This window comes from Pleurodeles waltl, chromosome 12, assembly GCF_031143425.1.
Source record: "Pleurodeles waltl isolate 20211129_DDA chromosome 12, aPleWal1.hap1.20221129, whole genome shotgun sequence".
NCBI classification, from domain to species: domain Eukaryota; kingdom Metazoa; phylum Chordata; class Amphibia; order Caudata; family Salamandridae; genus Pleurodeles; species Pleurodeles waltl.
In genome coordinates this window covers 191,673,296-191,693,407 of record NC_090451.1, presented here as the reverse complement: position 1 = coordinate 191,693,407, position 20,112 = coordinate 191,673,296, and the positions used below count along the sequence as shown (strand labels likewise).

Genomic DNA, 20,112 nt, shown 5'->3' with positions numbered 1-20,112 from the left:
CTTTTCTGCACATCCCACCGAGTATGCTGCTAGTCTGCAGGGCCAGCTTTAGGGCAGTGCGACTGGTGTGCCTGCACTGGGCGCTGACCTGTGAGAGGGCCTATGGAGAGATGAGGGGCATTTTTGCAGGGTAGTAGTGCGGGAATCTGAAGAGGAGGTCATGGGGAAGAAGGCACCAGAAAAAGATTGTCGCACAGGCCGGCACCAGTGCTAAAGCCAGCCCTGCTAATCTGTTCCCCTTCCAAACATCTTCTTTTCTAACTCTGGATCGTAATCTCATGATGCTCCTGGCTCAATACCTTCCTGGTTCTGGACAAAGCAGTAACCTCACCTTTCTTCTCTTTTTATCTCCCCTTCTTCGTGTTTGTTCTTCTTACCTTTCTGTACCCAATTCTGTCTGAACCTGATGTCACTTCCTGTTCCTCGCTTCTCCGACTTTCCTTCACTTTCCTTTTCAGGTCCACTCCCTTCACATGTCAGGACTTTCTTCTTGTCACCAGCAGAGCATCCTTCCTACAAGTACTTATTACAGAGTGGGGGTAGCCACTCTTTAGTTATAGTTTGGATTCACAGTTAAAGGAATTTTGGTTGCTAATAGCTTTGCCCCCATTTGATGAATATCCACAAAACTTTCCAGACCTATTGCTTTTTCTACATCAGTGGAGGATGGAATGTTTTGTGGATTTGGTCAAGGTGGTGCAGAGATAAAAGGGGGGTCCCAATACGCATTTTTACACCGATCCATTTTCCTTAGACTTTTGTATCTTGGGTAGCTTCAAAACGGCTGAACAGATTTACATGAAATTTGTAAGGATTAGCAATTAGCAGTTATGGTGAGCAGAGGATCCTTTTTTTCTACAATAGGTAAGTAGCGTAAGTTTTTTTAAAGATATAAGTCATTTTAACTTAGTGAAACCTGTTGTTGTAGTAATTTCGCAAAATTTCACCGTATTTTGTGGAAGTACCACACTACGTAGCGATGACAAGTCAATATGTGGCTAATGACTACCTTTACAAAAGGTAAAGGCAACTATTTTGTTTTAGGTATGCTTTTCCTGTGTTGTGCGATTCACCCTTGGATGCAACTAAGTATTACGTTTGATAGCTGTTCCCTATCTACTTTATTAAAGTGGTAATAGGTAGGGAAAAATATTTATAAGTTGCTAATTTTTTAACAAAAATATATGTAATACCACTGTACTGCCTCGAGAGTACCACATTACCAAAAATAAATTAAAAAAATATGTTAAAAATCAAAAATACATTGTAGGATCCTATATTCTACAACTATAATGTACCACAGTGTATGTTCTAATTGTAATATATTTAAATCCTCACAAAAACGTTTGTGAAGTACTACGGTACTACCTACAAATTACTGCCCTACATTTTAAAAAAAGTGTAGCTCTCCCTGAACAGCTGTAAAACTATATAGAAAATCATAAATACATTTATCTACCTATTAACACTTTAATAAAGTGGTAATTGGTAGGGAACAACAGTAAACCCTACTACTTACCTAGATCTTAAACCCTAACCCAGAACGTAGCGAAACACAGAATGCAGCCAAAATGTGCTGAAAACGACATGGCTGCCTTTTACGTTTGGTAAACACAGCCATTAGGCAATCACATACTTCCTTATCATGCGCATGTAACGCAGTATACCGTGAACTTACCATAATATACCGCTGCACAATATATAACTAAGTATTTTTAAAAGTATAACTTTAAATACTAATTGTACTGTTCACACATACTACCAAAGATTACCATTTACACCAATTAATATATTTTCCTGCCACATTACATCTACATCCATTAACATACTTTCATGCTACATCTGTTTAAATTAATACACTTCACTGTACACTATTACATTCTACGTCACTCCACTCCTCGCTAATCCACTGTATGCCACTCCATTCTGTCCTGCTCTACTCTACACCACTACAGTGTACATTACTAACTCTATGCCATTACATTTTATGACACTCCAGTGTACACCAATACACTGTACAGCCCTCCACTTTACGCTACTCCACTGTACGTGACTCCACTATATGCGACTCCACGCGGTGACTCTATGCTATTTCACTCTATACCACTCAACTGTATACCAGTTCAGTGTACACCACTGCACTGAACGCTATTCCTCTGTAAACCACTGCACTTTAAGCAACTCCACTGGATGCCACTTCAGTATAATGCACTCCGCTATATGACAATCCACTCTATGCTATTACACTGTACATCACTCCATTCCATGGCACTACACTCTACAACACTCCCCTCTATGCCATCCACTCTACTGTAAAACACCACAAGTTATTTCACTGTACGGCAGTTTACTCTACGTCACTCTACTCTAGGCTATCCCACCGTATGCCACTCCACTCTATGTCACTACACTGTACACCGGTAACACTTAAGGTTACTCCACACTACCACTCCACTGTATGCCTCTACACTGTACTCAACTCCACTCTGCACTATTCTACTGCACACAACTACACTGTTATCTCTCTCCTCACTATGCTATTCCATTGACTCCACTCCACTCTATACCTCTCCACTCAACAAAACTCCAGTGTACTCTGTAACACTGTATGTCACCCCAGTATGTGCCACTTCACTCTATGCCACTCCACTTTACGCTATTCTAATGTACGTTACTACACTGTACCTCACTCCATTTACGCCAGTCCACTCTACAACACTCCACTGTTTGCAATTCCACTGTATGCTGCTCAACTATACAACACTCCAGTCTACACCATTCCATTGTACATCGATACACTCTACACTATTCTACTGTATTCAACTCCAATGTACGACACTCCACTCCACGCTATTCCACTCTATGCCACCCCAGTCTACACCAATCTAATTTTTACTATTCCACTATAAACCACTCTACCCCACTCCACACCACTACACTGTATGACACTCCACTCTATGCCACTCCATCATATGCCACTCCACTATACAGGGAGTGCAGAATTATTAGGCAAATGAGTATTTTGACCACATCATCCTCTTTATGCATGTTGTCTTACTCCAAGCTGTATAGGCTCGAAAGCCTACTACCAATTAAGCATATTAGGTGATGTGCATCTCTGTAATGAGAAGGGGTGTGGTCTAATTACATCAACACCCTATATCAGGTGTGCATAATTATTAGGCAACTTCCTTTCCTTTGGCAAAATGGGTCAAAAGAAGGACTTGACAGGCTCAGAAAAGTCAAAAATAGTGAGATATCTTGCAGAGGGATGCAGCACTCTTAAAATTGCAAAGCTTCTGAAGCGTGATCATCAAACAATCAAGCGTTTCATTCAAAATAGTCAACAGGGTCGCAAGAAGCGTGTGGAAAAACCAAGGCGCAAATTAACTGCCCATGAACTGAGAAAAGTCAAGCGTGCAGCTGCCACGATGCCACTTGCCACCAGTTTGGCCATATTTCAGAGCTGCAACATCACTGGAGTGCCCAAAAGCACAAGGTGTGCAATACTCAGAGACATGGCCAAGGTAAGAAAGGCTGAAAGACGACCACCACTGAACAAGACACACAAGCTGAAACGTCAAGACTGGGCCAAGAAATATCTCAAGACTGATTTTTCTAAGGTTTTATGGACTGATGAAATGAGAGTGAGTCTTGATGGGCCAGATGGATGGGCCCGTGGCTGGATTGGTAAAGGGCAGAGAGCTCCAGTCCGACTCAGAACCCAGCAAGGTGGAGGTGGAGTACTGGTTTGGGCTGGTATCATCAAAGATGAGCTTGTGGGCCTTTTCGGGTTGAGGATGGAGTCAAGCTCAACTCCCAGTCCTACTGCCAGTTCCTGGAAGACACCTTCTTCAAGCAGTGGTACAGGAAGAAGTCTGCATCCTTCAAGAAAAACATGATTTTCATGCAGGACAATGCTCCATCACACGCGTCCAAGTACTCCACAGCGTGGCTGGCAAGAAAGGGTATAAAAGAAGGAAATCTAATGACATGGCCTCCTTGTTCACCTGATCTGAACCCCATTGAGAACCTGTGGTCCATCATCAAATGTGAGATTTACAAGGAGGGAAAACAGTACACCTCTCTGAACAGTGTCTGGGAGGCTGTGGTTGCTGCTGCACGCAATGTTGATGGTGAACAGATCAAAACACTGACAGAATCCATGGATGGCAGGCTTTTGAGTGTCCTTGCAAAGAAAGGTGGCTATATTGGTCACTGATTTGTTTTTGTTTTGTTTTTGAATGTCAGAAATGTATATTTGTGAATGTTGAGATGTTATATTGGTTTCACTGGTAATAATAAATAATTGAAATGGGTATATATATTTTTTTGTTAAGTTGCCTAATAATTATGCACAGTAATAGTCACCTGCACACACAGATATCCCCCTAACATAGCTAAAACTGAAAACAAACTAAAAACTACTTCCAAAAATTTCAGCTTTGATATTGATGAGTTTTTTGGGTTAATTGAGAACATGGTTGTTGTTCAATAATAAAATTAATCCTCAAAAATACAACTTGCCTAATAATTCTGCACTCCCTGTATGCCAATCCACTCTATCCTACTACATCCTACCCTATTCCACTGTACAACACTCCATTATACTCCACTCTACTGGGCACTATTTCGCTATATCCCACTCCACCCTATGTCACAACACTGTATGTTAGTAACATTCAACGTTATTCCCCTATACATCATTCCACTGTATGCCACTCCACTCTAAGCCACTACACTCTACTCTATCCCACTGTACGCCACTTCCCTCTACAACACTCAACAGTATGCTATTTCCTTTCCTATACTGGCTCTTCTCCTAGTGCTAACAGTTGATGACTTGACAATCGTGGATGACATCAAGTTTTGGGTTGCATCTCTCAGGGGCCAACACAGAGACACTGGTCAAAGTACTAACTCTATTCCTTGAATCTGTTCTATGCTTAAAGTCTGAACGCCAGCTTACTTTCCATGTACAAATGAGTTTTCCACAATATGGCCATTACTTTATAATCCTTTTCTAACATTTTCTTCATCTTGAGGGATACAAGTAAACTTTTTGAAATCAAACTCTAATATTAAAATACGTGTTACTCAATAAACCTAGATTTGCTGTTAGGGCAATTTGTATGCATTACATCTTTTATTCAGAGGAAAAAGCTCTATCGTACAACTGTGCTGATGTTTATAGGCGTGCAAAAACCTACTTTAGTGTCACAATATACCCGCTGTTATGCAGAGCATGGAGTCTTGGAGAACAGTGAGAGCATCAATACAGGACTTAAATAGTAAAGTTCAAGTTACTGAGTCCTAGAAAGCACTTTTGCAAGGACACCTTTTCTACCCAAGACAGCTTTGACCTATTTAGGAAACAATTCTCATAGACTGTAAAAGCATGTAAGCTTTATTTATCAATAAAAATTAAAACCACACATGATGAATACCCAACAGGTGCAGGAGTTAGTTATCTAAGGTTATAGAATGATTAAGGATACAGGAGTACCCTGTTGTGATTTGCATATAACCATAGTACTAGCAGTGGCAGATAAATTCACTAGCGTATAGTATTTACACACCACTGTCATTACCCTGATGCTAGCAAATTACAGAATCATTGAGAGTAAATGAACCAAAATGGCAACACCCTTCTCCATGGCCTCACAGGCTCCACACTGGCACCCTTTAAGGGCATCCTACACATGGCAGCACATATCATCCAAGGCCTGAAGAAATATGACCACCCCCTCCCGATGGAACTCCACCGTCTACCCTAGCTGGCCTGCATCATTTACAAAACCATTTTCACCAGCCCCCTTGCTTATCTTTCAGACAAGTTCACTTTCTCTAGTGGTACTCGGCACACCTCAGCCAGGAGACTATTAGACTGACAACAAGGCAGCAGGTATCTTCCAGCTATGTACTCAGGATCTGGAACAACATACCTGTTCATCAGGCCTGCCTCAACGCTGCTGCAATTTAGGAAAGAGTTCAAGATGCATCTCTTTGAAGAACACTATATCACAAGGCATTAACAGTCCACAAGACAGCTACCTCTCCCATTACTTGTTGGTTTTAGACTGGACTTTATCCTTGCACAGCATTTCACTGCTTTTACTTTAGGGTGGGCTATATAAACACCACACACATGCATACCTGGAGTCACCTTCAGTCATTCATTTGGGTTTTGAAAAACCTAGGTGTAACAGAGTGTGTCTGTAGACATAGCATTTAGGAGCTTAGAGGGCTCCTCTCTTTGATCGCTTTTCGACAAATTATTCTTACCCTATTTTAGGACTGTTTTGAAGAGGTAAATTTGAATAAGTGCTTGTACTCTACTTGCAAACTGTTACTGGAATTAAAACAGTATCATATGGTGTAAAACTGAAATGGGGGCAACCCGTAACTCTCGGATAAATGTTTAAGTAAAATGCTTGTCATTTGGACAGAATAGTTCCTCACCAATTATTGTTTTATTATTAAGTTTATATTAAATTAAATGATTAAATGACACCAAAATAGTAATTCTGGTAAAATAAAGTAGTGTTAATAAAATCCAAGTGCACTGAGAGGTTTGTTTGTTGAAAGACCCTTCTAAGAAAAGGGGCACAATTTCCCCCCACACTTACACAATATGGTTCAATCTTCAGTCAATATAACACTAGACTGAAGTTAGTCAGGCAATACTAACACAGATACAGCGTTAGTCCTATAAATTAACTATCAATCATCTCTTAACCACTACAGAACAACCACTGGCAAAGCCAATAGGTCTAGCCTTAACAGGAGTATATTTTTTCATTTTTTTTTTTTTAAATATGTTCAATGTGCGACAAAATGGCAAAAATATAAACAAATTAAAAGATAAGGAGTGGTCTAGTAACCAAAGTGCTTTTGCCCTTGGCACTGAAGTGCACTTCTTTTTAATGCTGTTACTCAGACCGCATGACAGCATATCTATGAAGTAGGCTGCCCAACTGCCCCATACTTAGGGCTATGCTGGGCCAAAGCAAAATGTGAGTGACACCTGAACAGACAAATAGATGAAAAAGGCCTCCAGTTTGTATGTATTCATTTTTATAATGATTTTTTAAACAGTATGCTGACGAGACCTAAAAAAGGCAAATAATAAAGACAGAAGAAAGCCTGGGAGGAGAAACGGCTAGATGACAAATCTACAACCCCTGCCATCGCGCCTAAAATAGATAAGCCTCTCTGTGCAGCTCCACCTGCAGATGACTCCGGCCAGCCTGTTAATCAATGGCAGCCTGCCATGTAGTACTACAATAAGGACCTGTGTCAAAGCATAACGTGCTTTACAGGGATGCATGGGCCATTGCTCTCTGGGAGCAACAAACATGGCCACCGTTCATCTAGTTACCATCAGGCCCGTCAAATGTGGGACTTGGCTGAGTTGTGTATAGGTCACGCACTCAATGCACTAATTTAATTGGTCTGTAAAATACACCAATAAACTCATGTAAAACCAACAGTTTACCAGTATCAATAAAGATAAATCAATAAGCATTGTGCAGCATTCCTCGTGCAGACGAATTAATGTAGTTCCCCGTCTCCGATTTCAGCCTGACTGCTGTTCATAAGAATTCACCCACAATACAGCAGACAAGGAAAAGGTGAAATCAAAGTAAAACAGTATGAAGAAGGCTCCAGAGAGAGAAAACCACTGCAAGCATGTTACTGTGCAGGAAACTATGATGAACCAGCTTAGCATTAATGAACTGCTGCTTGGGGTCATCTCTTTGGCTTCCTGACCTAGGATGGTCGGTCACAGTGAGCTCTTGGCTCGCAGGTCCTTATACAGGAAACAGTATAGTACCCGTAGCGATCAAGTTTCTATAGATTCACACAACCTAACAAGAACCATGGCTCCCAATTAGCAATATGCTTTCTATGTTGCAAAGTAACCATAGGGAATGCCAAGGGTTGAGTTACCATGGTGCACTCCCATGTGTTAACGTCTAATTAGGCACATGTAGTAGCTTGGTTTATTGTGTCTCATAGAGACAGTGTTTTAAATCAGTGGTGCTGCAACAATTTTCAGAGAGGAGGTGCTGCCATTAATGTTACATTACTATAGTCATAGGGATTGTGAAAAATCAAAGTGGCAAACAAACAAAAATCGTAGCAAAAGAGCCGTACTTATTCAGTCAGAGTGCGGTAAGGGTGCAGTATGTAGTTGGCAGAGCATTTTGGACAGTGCTTAATTTGTGCTTGTTGTTTCCGGTGCTGAGCACCGGGACTTATTTTTGAGGGCCAGGCCTTATTCTTCTGCCTCAAGCATTTGCTGCGAGCAAAATACGCATATGGGAAAGATGGATGAAGGGAAAAAACGAATAGGCGTCACAAAGGGAGAAAGCAGAAAGCTGCAAGAGTGAGCTAAAGGGGCAGGGAGGGGCTTTATATGGATGGAAGAGGCCCGAGATGGCTTCAGGATTACGCCGCCTCAGTATTCCATCTTCACACATTTAATTGTAGCAGCCGCGTGTTTAAGAGGAGGGCTTTGGGCAACGGCACCTTTTTATTTACAAATTAAGCACTGATTTTGGAGCACCCTGCACCAAATATATTACTAAACTATTGTGTGGTGGTGCAGGGTTGTTTACAAATTGCACATTTTCAATTGAAATGCCACTAAATTAGCACACACATACTGCTTTCCTTATAAAACGATATTTCATACAAAACGATAACGTATGGGGAACGAGCTACAGTAAATACTTATCATCTGTGCATCACCAAGTGTCTTGGTTTATTTTGATTCTATTAAAATCTTTGTTTCCATCACACTTCAGAATTAGAAATGTGCTTTCCTAACTACTGATATATTTAGAAATATATGTACAATTCACTTACAGATATTTAAATGTTGCTGTGTGTTAGAAAAAATGCTCATCCTACAAAACTTCCTTTCACACTCCCTTTTCCCTAGCAAGATTTTCACCTAGCACACTTTACAAAATCCCCTCATTTTGCAGTCAGAGAAAGAAAACAGCATGTCTCAGAAGACATAGCGTGCCATTTGACCTCAGTCTTTGAAGTGCAACAAATGTGACAATATTAAAAACAGGTATATTTATTGCTCATTCCCCTTCCCACCTCCAGCATGGTTATTTTGAGGATATTGCAACATCCACCAAACTTGTACTTCGAGCGCCTATGTTTAAAGGTAGCCCCAGCTATTGTTTTATTAGCCGGATAACAATCTAAAAAGGATTTTTTTCGTCCTTTTATGAACCCAAGTGGTTGTAAAATGATGTTTCAGCTACAAATACAACGTTCAATGCCAATCAAGCAAAGTATAAGCGCTGGTGCAACCAATGCCAGGCAAGGTTTGCTCATGTGTTGCTTGTACTGTATCACATACAAATCGAGATGGATGGATGGATCGATCTCAGCCCTCAAATGGACCTCAGCCTAGCCCTGCGGAACATGGCCTTTGACCCCGGAAGTTTGCAAATTCAGGTACCTCTTCCTGTTTATAAAATGGTGGCTTTGTACTCACAAAAAAGAGAGCCACTGGTGCTCTTCAATGTGAGTGGGAGCATTTTGATTTTGTTAATTGAGCGTCAAAAATGAAACAAGCTCACATTTTATCCACTTCGAATTTTTCTCAGAATTAGTAAGGGAATATATGGAGCAAAACGTGATACTGCTTGTATCCAAGAAGAATTTCATTCTTAATTTTCTCAATATTCGTAAAAAACATCAATGTTAGTGGTATGCAGTTATTTGCATATTGCATTTTTTTTAAGCCATAGTTCACATTATTTTACACATTGCACATCTAAAAAGGCCATGATATACAATAAATTTGTATATCTAAAAAAACAAACCCAGCACGCTTCTCAATCATACCAGGTTAATCCAGCTACATTGATTATATAAAATCTGTGTAATTTCCGAATGAATCACCTTTCACAGTTGTTATTGTAATATGATCTCTATGAGCTCCTCTTTGTCCCAGCCATTTCTCTTTATATTAACTTATTCACTATGTACACAGTTTCGACTTTTAATTCAATGCTTTCATCAGAATATTCTGAGAGCCTATGCCTGTTCGAATGTATAAAATCGCAATTTCATCATTTCAGGTGTGTCTTCTTTGCAGGGTTTAACCCAGGGATATTGTCTAATTTAAGGCAATGTACATCAATTTAAATTTTGAAGCAGCAATGTAAACTTCATCCTACTGACCCATTATCTTTATACTGATTAGGGAAGGTCACCACACTTTTGTGTTCTCTCATTACTCACCATGGATTTCAGAACAACACTATGTTGCGTTACTTTGAATCATATGCAATGAGGCGCCTCCCTTTTCCTTGCTGTGTGTTTTTACTTTCACATCAGCCTAAAAAAAACAGTTCACTTGCATGTCAGGGTGGATGAAACAATTTCTCCTTTTTTTCTTTTTCTTTGTTTTGGACATGCAGTGTTTGATTTTACTTTTTTTTTCTTTTCAATGGAAAGGCATCGCCCCCACATGATGCTCTGGAAGCAGTAGCTCTAGTTTTTTTTTTTTTTTTTTTCCCCCAATGTTTGTATAATTGTTTTCTTTTTCTGAGGTCCCCAGCAGAACCCCACATTCTGCTAGTAGGCCACTTGCGTCCCCCGCTGCCACTTCCATGTTTGCAACCCGCTTTCAGGTCGGCATTGCTTTGTTTATTGGACATTTTTTAATAGTTTACCAAAACTTATTGGTTTACTGTCCTAAGATGGCCGGTGCACTGCGCATAAACATGTTGACAATCCTTAATGGCAAGTCAACAATAAAGTTTGTGTAAACCATTCAAAGACTCCCGCCCTCGCCTACATTTGCATTGAGAGTCCTCTTTAAATGTTTTTGTTATACTTCATTGGTGCTTTATCCATCCAAAATGGCCAGTCCATTGCTTCTAAACTAGTTAACCATCTAGGAACCGTAAAGCAACAAGAAAGCATACCAAAAACAGGAACAAACAGCTGCCCTCCTGTCCACAAGCACTGGGAAAGCCAAGAGCCCGGATATATTTTAGCACGTTAAAGACCAGGCATCTTAGCTTGCATGACAGTGCATGTTTCACAAACTGCTTGTAATGCTGGACTACGGTCACCAGGTGAATTTTCATTCGTTATTAGTGTGCCTCATGTTATTTATTGCACAGTATGGAAACCTTAATAATTATTACAATTTAAAAATCACATTCGAAGGTATACCTTGCAAGGTGGTGTTAACAGGGGTCAGCAAGTGCAGAAACTTCACTCCAGAAAGAGTATAAAAATTGTTTTGAGAAACCACATCAAAATAGGATTGTGAAGAGATGTTATGAACAGAACAGTGGAGCAGCGAGGTTCAAGCTCCCTGCGTGGATTGTGAAACTTCAGAGGGAGGGCAGTTGTGATCGGGACGTTATGGAGAGAGAAATAAAAGATTGGAGCTCACCATCTTGATGTCGTCTTCACTTTCAGATTGTAAACATCATTACCTGTATACAGTGCTTTAAATGGAAAAATAGCAGTGCAGGTTCTTGTTTCTGAGAAGTGCCGGTACTCTCCAATTAAAAGTGTTAGGTTTTTCTTGAGTTGTGCCGGTACTCTCCCTCTCAAAATAAAAAAGTGCCGGTACTCAGTACCGGAGAGTACCGGCCCATTTAAAGCACTGCATAGAATCCAACAAACTGGTGGCCACTTCACAGAAATAAATGCATCAAACAGCCACTGGCGGTATACTGTATACATGGTAACAACACCAATCCAATTTTTTCCTTCAGAAATGGTAAAACATGGAAGTCGTTACAAGAACCGAAAGTGGATTTAAGGCTAGACCTCCAAAAATCATAAAACATCCGAAAGAGCACTATCTAAATCAGGCCCTTGAGTACAGACCTTTCAACAGTCAATAAATAGCAACAGGATAAGGGAAATTGAATGCTTAATTATATTTCAAAGGTTTAAAAAAAAAAAAAAAAAAAAGAACACGGGTAGTTTGTTTTCTATAGCATCCACATGATTTGGAGCCTCTTGACTACTTAGCAGAGCAGGGTTTTCATTCAATGGAGTGTGAGGGAGAAATGACGTCATCACTGCGCGACAGCTGCCCCGCAGTCTCTACAGGAGAGGGCACATAGAACCGCAGCAGTTTTCCCGCCAAGGATAAAGACCTCATTTCACAAACAAATGAAGCAGCGGGAAACAATGGGTACATTCTCAGAGCAATATCTTTTGAAAACCGTACGAGCAATCGACCGCGTTTGTTGCTAGGGTACCGCCTATTTCTCCGTAATTGGCTCATTGTTTTCCATTTTAACCAGCAGTTTGAAAGGCGAAAAGCATTGTAGAAATATATAACGCCCTAAAACTATCTGGGAGCGAGAGGGCTTGCACCGTCTAAAACAAACAACAGCTTAAACCAGCCCACCAATCGGAGACATGATTTCCGAAGCAAAACCTTTAACGCAGGGACCAACAACTACTTGCATTTTGCTATCACATGCTGCAGAGTTGTCCATCACAAACGCTGCTGTTCTGTTTCCATTAGAAACAGTGGGCGTTCTCATACACACTAAGGGATTTAAGTGCCCTGTAGCACAACACCACAGGTTCTCTTCACAAAAAAGCACACGCCCAGGTATGACTCGTGCATGCAACCACAGCCAGGCCAAATAGAAGGGAAAGCAGGCCTGTGTTTTTGCTAATAAAGCCATGCTGCACGCGAGCATGCTAATAGGCCCTCTCGGGGATAACTAGCAGCGCAGGCCTAGCTCTGCTTATTAAGGTGACATTTACAAAGGCGGAGTACGTCCGTGCGCTTCCACAATACAGCCACTGACGGCAACCACTCAGACGTGTGCTTGTTAGTTGCTCATTACGGTGATTGTGTCTGAATATGTAACATGCACGTTGGAAGGAAAGAGGCAGCTCCTCGTTGCATCCATCCACAGCAGCCCGATCATTTCTTAAGCTAAATCCATTCTAGATCTCTTGTCTGCCAAGAGGGCAGTGAGCGAGGATTGACGGGGCCCGCGGGGCTCTCACTGCGGCCTCTGCGCCTTCCGGAGCAGGAAGGGTCTGCAGTTTGTACGAGTCCCTTGTGGGACTGTGGCCTGTGTGGGAGGATAGACACACCAGCACACACGAGCCCTGCTGCCTGTGCGTGTCCCTAGGAGACGTGAATGCAGGCTGCGTGCTCTAGTAGCAGCCTGTGTGTGAGGACTGACGCAGGGCTGCAGGCAACATTTGTATCCTGGGATCGCAACGTCGGTGAGAGATTTTATACACATAGTGCCTGGAGCCCTGGACCTGGTGGAACTGCAGTCTGTAGCGTCCTGGTAGTTCAGAGTGTAAGGATTGGCACAGGTCCCTTTGCCATCTGGGACTGCAGCCAGTGTGTCAGGATGACACATGGCTACTGGAGACAAGCAGCCACTATACGTCCCTTGCAGGTGGGACATAAAGCCTTGGGTAAGGAGTAACACAGCTTGCTACTTAGCCCTGCGGCCTACATGTGTCCCTACTAGCTGAGAGTGTGAGGATTAACACAGAGCTGCATGGAGAGTTTGCCTTCTGGGACTGCAGCCAGCGAGTGAGGATTGACACACTTCTACTGGAGCCCTGCAACCGGCGCTTGTGCCTAGTACCTGGGACTGCAGCGGGCCCGGTGAGACAGCAGCCTGTGTGTGCCCCTATTAGCATAGCGGGAGAAGATTGACCTAGAACTGCAAGTATAGTTTGTCTCCTGAGACTGCAGCCTGGGTATGAGGATTGATATACAAGGCTAGAGGACACATGCAGCTTGCACACATTCTTGTTGCTGGGACTGCAGCATATACGTACTGACACAGCTGAAACCATGAAAGCCGTGTGCATCCCTCGTAGCTGGGACTGCAGACTGTAGCTGAAACTGCAACCACGGTGCAAGGGTGCCTGCATTACAGGCAGGGCTGTTTTGGTGCAGGAAGGGAAACAAATCTTAAAAAGCAATTCTTAAAGGCATTTTCCTCCTTCTATGTAGAAAGTTTAAGTAACAAGGTGAAATACAGATATTTCTCTTCATGACGCCTGGTTCAGGGACACAAAGCATTTTGACGCATTCCCAAGTTTAACAGCTTCAGCAAATCTGGAAATGTGCCAACACACATGGGTGGATGCATCGGAACGTCCATGCTCCACTCATGGAACTTCTTTCTAACATAAAGTACTGCACGGCAGCGCTAAGCACTGCCCTGCATTACGTTTTTGGGGAAAAATCCCATGCAAAAAAGTTATGTATCTATGACACAAAATGTTCATAAATATGCCCCCATGTGTGAGGTTTTACACACCTAGCTCCTGGAGCCCTGGTCCTGCGGACTTTGTGTTCCACTGTGAGCAGGCAGCGCCCGGGAGCTGGCAGTGAGAGTCTAGGAGAGTTAGTGAAAATAGTACTGAAACTAGGATGGACATTAGTTCTTTTTCTTTTATATGTTTAATAGTTGATATCAGGTCTCCAAACTAATCATTTAAAGTATCACATGAAATAAGATATATATATATAATATATATATATATATATATATATATATATATATATATATTATAAAATAATCACACAATAAGTTTTACCCACCGGCATCTCTTGACTGCTAAAACTTCAAAACCATGTGACCTATCATTAAAAAAACTCCCAGAGCTCGTGCTGCTTTTAAAACCTTCACTTTCTCATCGTTCATCAATATTACTGCTACACAATGTTTCAGTTGTTTTTCGAGTAAAGAGTTAATTGTACTGGTGCATAGGCATCATTTCATCAAGAGCAGGCTAGTAAAATATGTTTCTCATTTAAGAGTTACATGCTTACACAATTTAGAAACGCGTAGGTCTCTACGAGGGTACAGAGTGCCAAAGATGAGGCCTGTTCTGTAGACTGTGATTCCTTAACTCAGACTGAACCTGAGACTGGTCACAGATCTGCTGGGGTTCTGGTCGGACTGCAGCATGTCTGTTTTTCTAGGACCATATGGACAGGCAGGTGCTAGAGCTGTCGCAGAGCCCTTTAGCCTGATCAAGACTGTCTCCAGGATCAGGTTTGGTGTGAGAAACAAGCTCTGGCATCCCCAGGGGCAAGGAGACTCCGAGACTGACCTCTGCTCTTGTATCTGTGTGCAGGGTGCAACAGAGTGTGTCCCTCCCTCAAAGGTACTGAAGCCAGTGAAATATGTGCTTAGGGCTAGATGCTCACAGTATGTCAGCACTGATACAAAGGTACGGTGGTGGCGAGCAAGCTGGGTCTGTGGCCCGTCCCTAGAATCAGTCAGCATGAGAGTCAAGCCTTGGTCCTCCAACCTGTGTGTGTCCACAAGAGTAGGCAATGGGTGTGTGAGTTTACCCTTCGTCAAGGAGCCTGTCCCATTCCCTAGGGCCATGCAGAGTGTGAGCTGTGGTCTGGAGCGTGCCACCCCTAAAAGCAGATGGAGTAGGAGGACTTTGATTTGGTCCTGTGGGATGTGTCCCCCAAACAACTAGGTACTGTGTGAGGGGACTTGTCGGTCTGTAACAGAGGGAAGCCAACTATCCTTACCGGATGTGATCCATCGGCTGACTGTGATATGTCAACACCACCACTTGTTACTTTAAATACTGAACACAGTTGGTAAGATTACCAGGAAGGCTACAGAGTAGATCCCATCCACTTTGGAAATTAAGGCTCAGCTAGTGAAGGTGGGTACACATTTGGCTAGAGTGGGGGACTTATTATTTGTGGTCCCCCATGGCTCACAATCCTCTTTTTAGGGTCGAGCGCAAAGTGCTCTGATCCTGCTGTAATCTCTCTTTGGGCTTCTAACCACGCCCAAGTTACATCAGCCACTTTCATTGGTTCGTGGGCTTGCCTTTTAAAATCCGCTTGCTTTCATTAGTGAAAGGCATGCATACGTCATGCCTCTTCCGGTGTTTAGCCCTCCTTGAGCGCACCAACCAATTACTGAAAACATATGAGGCTCTGTGTTTTCCATATGGTTTCTGGACTACTTTTTCTCTTTATTTCGCAGCGCGGTCATGCTGTGTTTTACACAGCGCGATCGTGCTTGTTTTTTTTCCCAATTAATGTGGCAAGAAAAGTCCAGTTAGGAGTTTACAACGCTAATAGCTCTAACTCGACGAAATGCGAGACCCGTTGCATTCTAAATGCTTGTTTAACATGTTATTGATATATTTATCTGTATGCATGAATTGGCTTGCCCGGAATTAAGTCAAACCTAATCGTCTATAATTGGGTATGATACTCCTAATCTTCCCCCAGTTAGGTGGTCCTGGATGCTGGGGACTTCCCTACTTTCCACGCATTGCTAATATATCTGATCATCTACTGTGACTGACATCTCAATTATCAGGAACAAATAGCTGAGATGTCTCAGTGGACCAACTTTCAACTTTAAGGCCATCACGCGCTATCTTAAAGCACATCTCAGGATCCCTCTTGCTGAAGTCAGCATTTGATCTTAATTACTGAAAAGCGGTTTGTGCAGGGCCATTAAATAACAGCAGAGGTTTCAAAACTGTCATTTTGCGATCATTTTCAGGGCAACACCTCTTGCCAGGATCAAACATTGTTTAATTCAACTTCACTGACGTCCAGCTGATGAGCGACTACTTTTATTTCAAATATATTAGCCCTCCTAGCCCCGAAATAAGGGTCTAACATCAGATGCTGACCCTCTGATATAAATAAGAAATATGTGTAGAGGAGACTTTTGTCAGCTTTAGGAATACAGGGATGGAGCAACCTCCCAGTCTACAGGAAGAGAAGAATGACCACAGTTCCAGGAAAAAAGACGTTACTTTTTTTTACCCACATCGGTCAGTCACCTTGATCTGTAATTTTATGGTTTCTCAGGTCTGTAACGTTGCTGTTTTGGCATCAACTTATCTGGAGTACTAGACCAAGGCTGTCACGTGGCTCTTATGGTAGACGCCATGTGCTGTGCAAAATGATCATACATGGCACAATACAACAATCACCTGAAACCGCCAAGGGAACAGTGTGTAATGATTGACATAGGAATGCAACAGCACCTGGCCTACGTGAAAAACAAAGCACTATACACAATGAAGCCCACAAGATGCTCCGGATATCGCACACCTGTGAAATCTATATGGTGCATCAAAAAAAAACCACTACAGGCCCACACAATGCTACAAACATACAAATCAGAGGAGCCACAAAGTGGTACAGCCATACAAAACACCCAGAGTTTTGCAGGGTGGAGTACGGTGAGTTGAACAGCCTAATTATTTGACTCCCTTCGTGTTTATACGATGTACGTTCTCAATAGTGGACTCCTATTACAAGATGTAAATTGTCAGTGGCCCATCATGTTTAAAAGATGTAATTTCTCAACAGTCCATCCCTGTTACAAGATGTCATTTGTAATAGTCCAGACAATGAATTATCCCAGAGGGATTCATGGTGAAAGAAATATTTATGCAGAAAGTTTTGCCAGCTCATACAGGTTCCAACTAACTCTCTACTCAGAATCAGTCTAGGTGGTTAGACAGGTGCTCCAAAGCATCTCACCCAGGTCCATGACTTTTGCAAACACACCAACCACCATAACCAGGGGGAAAAGACAAGGACGAGTGAGCCTAGGGAACTCTCCTTTCAATGATGTTTTTAGGGGCATGTATCAAACCCTCCCCCCCCGCAATCCCCATCACAGAACAGTAAAGAGAATAGGTCTTCCTCGTTATACTGTTGAGTTGCTGTTTGTTTCTCAGCAGTTTTTCTGTACATTAATATATCTAAGCGTAAGTTTCACTAGGCCAGTCTCTAAGATGAAATATTGCTAACTCAATACGAACAGAGGAAGGTGCCTCCGAGCTTCTTTGAGCAGTCAAATCGCTTTAGACTCTCTAGGAGGACATGCCAACATGCAGGGGAAGACTGGGACAAAAATAGGCCCGGGAAGCAAAACAAAAGCGACTCCATTATCGAACCAGATGGCTAAAAAAGTGGCCCACATTCACAAATCAAACCTGTTTTAAACCTGTAAAGACAAGCTGTATGGGTATTTTGACAGGAAAGGGAAACTGCATGAATTTGTGCTTGCTGCAGGCACTAAGGGCCATATGTACGAACACTTTTCCCCATAGACACAGAATGGGTAAAAACCTTTGCTACATCTGGCCCCAAGTGTGGAAAATCAGGGAAATCAACAGTAAAAACTGGCCCACCTGGCTACAAAACAGGCCCACAAACTGTTAAACAAAACGGCCCACACAGTGATCTGTCAGACCAATCCATCAGGAACGCACTGATTGTCCTATAGGCCAGTCCAACCCTGCCAACATGTAAACAACCATCTACGACCTCCTCCCCTCCCTCTCAGAAGCACACACCAGCCAGGCAGCCGAGACACACTAAGCACAGGCGGGCGGCCCTGAACCTGTTTGAGCACAGCCAGCTGACGTGTGGCATAGCTAGGCACAGCCTGCCCCGAGCAGCCATAAGAGAGAAACAGGATACACGCACCCTCAGGGAAAGAGTGTCAAGCTTCATGTAGGTACTAGAGTTCGAAGTGTATAACGGGCAGAAAGGTTACACTGGCGTAATTACGCATAATTGTAGTAATTTCGTATTACTCTTCTTAGGCAAAGTTCCCAGAATGACGCTTTCGTACCACGTTGTGTTCTCGGTTAAAATTTACCACAAGTAGACATTAACAACAGAACATGAGGGGCTCTTGTTCTCTATGCTTGTGTTTAATGCACTTTTCTTTTTAGCACAGAATGCGTCCTTCCATCTAAAATTGGACCCGAGGACTCATTTTGCACCAAACTGTAGCACTGAATGCCGATTTTGCCAGAATATCACATAATTTCTCGCATGCAAATTTGGCACACCCCTACTGTCTACAAGAGTGGAATTTGTGAATGCGGGCTGGAGAGAGCATAGTAGTATCTGTAGTCCTTATGGAATTGAAGACGGGAGAGAAAGGAGTGTTGGGATCCACAGGATTGGCGTGTAAGGCTGTTCAAAGCGCTAGAGGCAGAAGCCAAGTACTCCCAGACATATCCTGGGTCTCGCCCAAGACGTTCAACCCTTTCGTAGGCCCATGGTCCCAACTCCGTGCACTCACACTGTATACACCATCCGGGCTCACACAATGTAAGCTACTGGGCTTCCAACCACAGGCCCTTGAACCTTTTACCCACACACTGAGACCTCACTTACACTCTTGAATGTATATGTGGGGTTAAAAGTATTTCCTGTTTCACAGGCTAAAGAGAACAGGACCAGCTTTCATTGCTTTGCTCTAAGAACCCGGGGAATTATAATTGCATCCACAGGTACTGTACTCACATCCTGTGAGCTTCTCCTTGACCATATTTTCACAGCCTGTGGGCACTGAGCCACATACACAACCCCAGCAACTCTTCTAACTCCCACAAAATAAGAGAGAGGGACCCAGCACTTCCTATTGTTGCAGTAGTTGCCTGCTGCATCCATCTTGCGAGGGTATTGTTGAGGGGTCCCACACTTCGTCCTGTATTAACATCCAACTTAACGCTGGCAACTGTACTCACGCATTGTCATCAACGGCTTGTAACCTGTGGGCACCTGGGCACTAGTCTCTCACATTGCAGATCTAGGGCACAATATTGGCTCACCTGGGCCATGTAACTGGTACTCACACGGTTTATGAGGTGAGGTCCAAATCATCGCTAACGTGGAGGTAGGTCTCCCTTCTGTGTCCATGGGGAGGTCACCGCCCACTTCATAGAAATACATTAGCACTGCATTTAAAAAAAACTGGACCCTCAACCTGAAATTCACACACATGCTGAATGAATAGTAGACTTAGTAACACATTGCATGGTCTTTGGGAATTCCAAAATACGCAAAAGGACACTAACGCCACAAGGATTTGACTTCATACAGCCACAAGGCTTCTGCTCTAAACAGCCTATCTCTGAAACAACCTTAATTTGAACCTTATAACTTGTTCTTTCGTTGGTGCATCTTAAGAAAGTAGCCAAACCGGCCATGTCACAACCTTCCTGTGTTGTATCCTTCAATCCCTGTCCTCGACCCACTTACTACCCTTCCCCTGATCTCACGTGTATTTGTACTGTCCT

General features: G+C 42.7%; 1 protein-coding gene across 1 annotated transcript in view; it reads right to left on the bottom strand.

Moving 5' to 3' along the window:
- The window catches only part of JPH3 (junctophilin 3), a 551,692-nt gene that overhangs the window by 529,472 nt on the left and 2,108 nt on the right, over window positions 1-20,112 (bottom strand). The window lies entirely within an intron of this gene.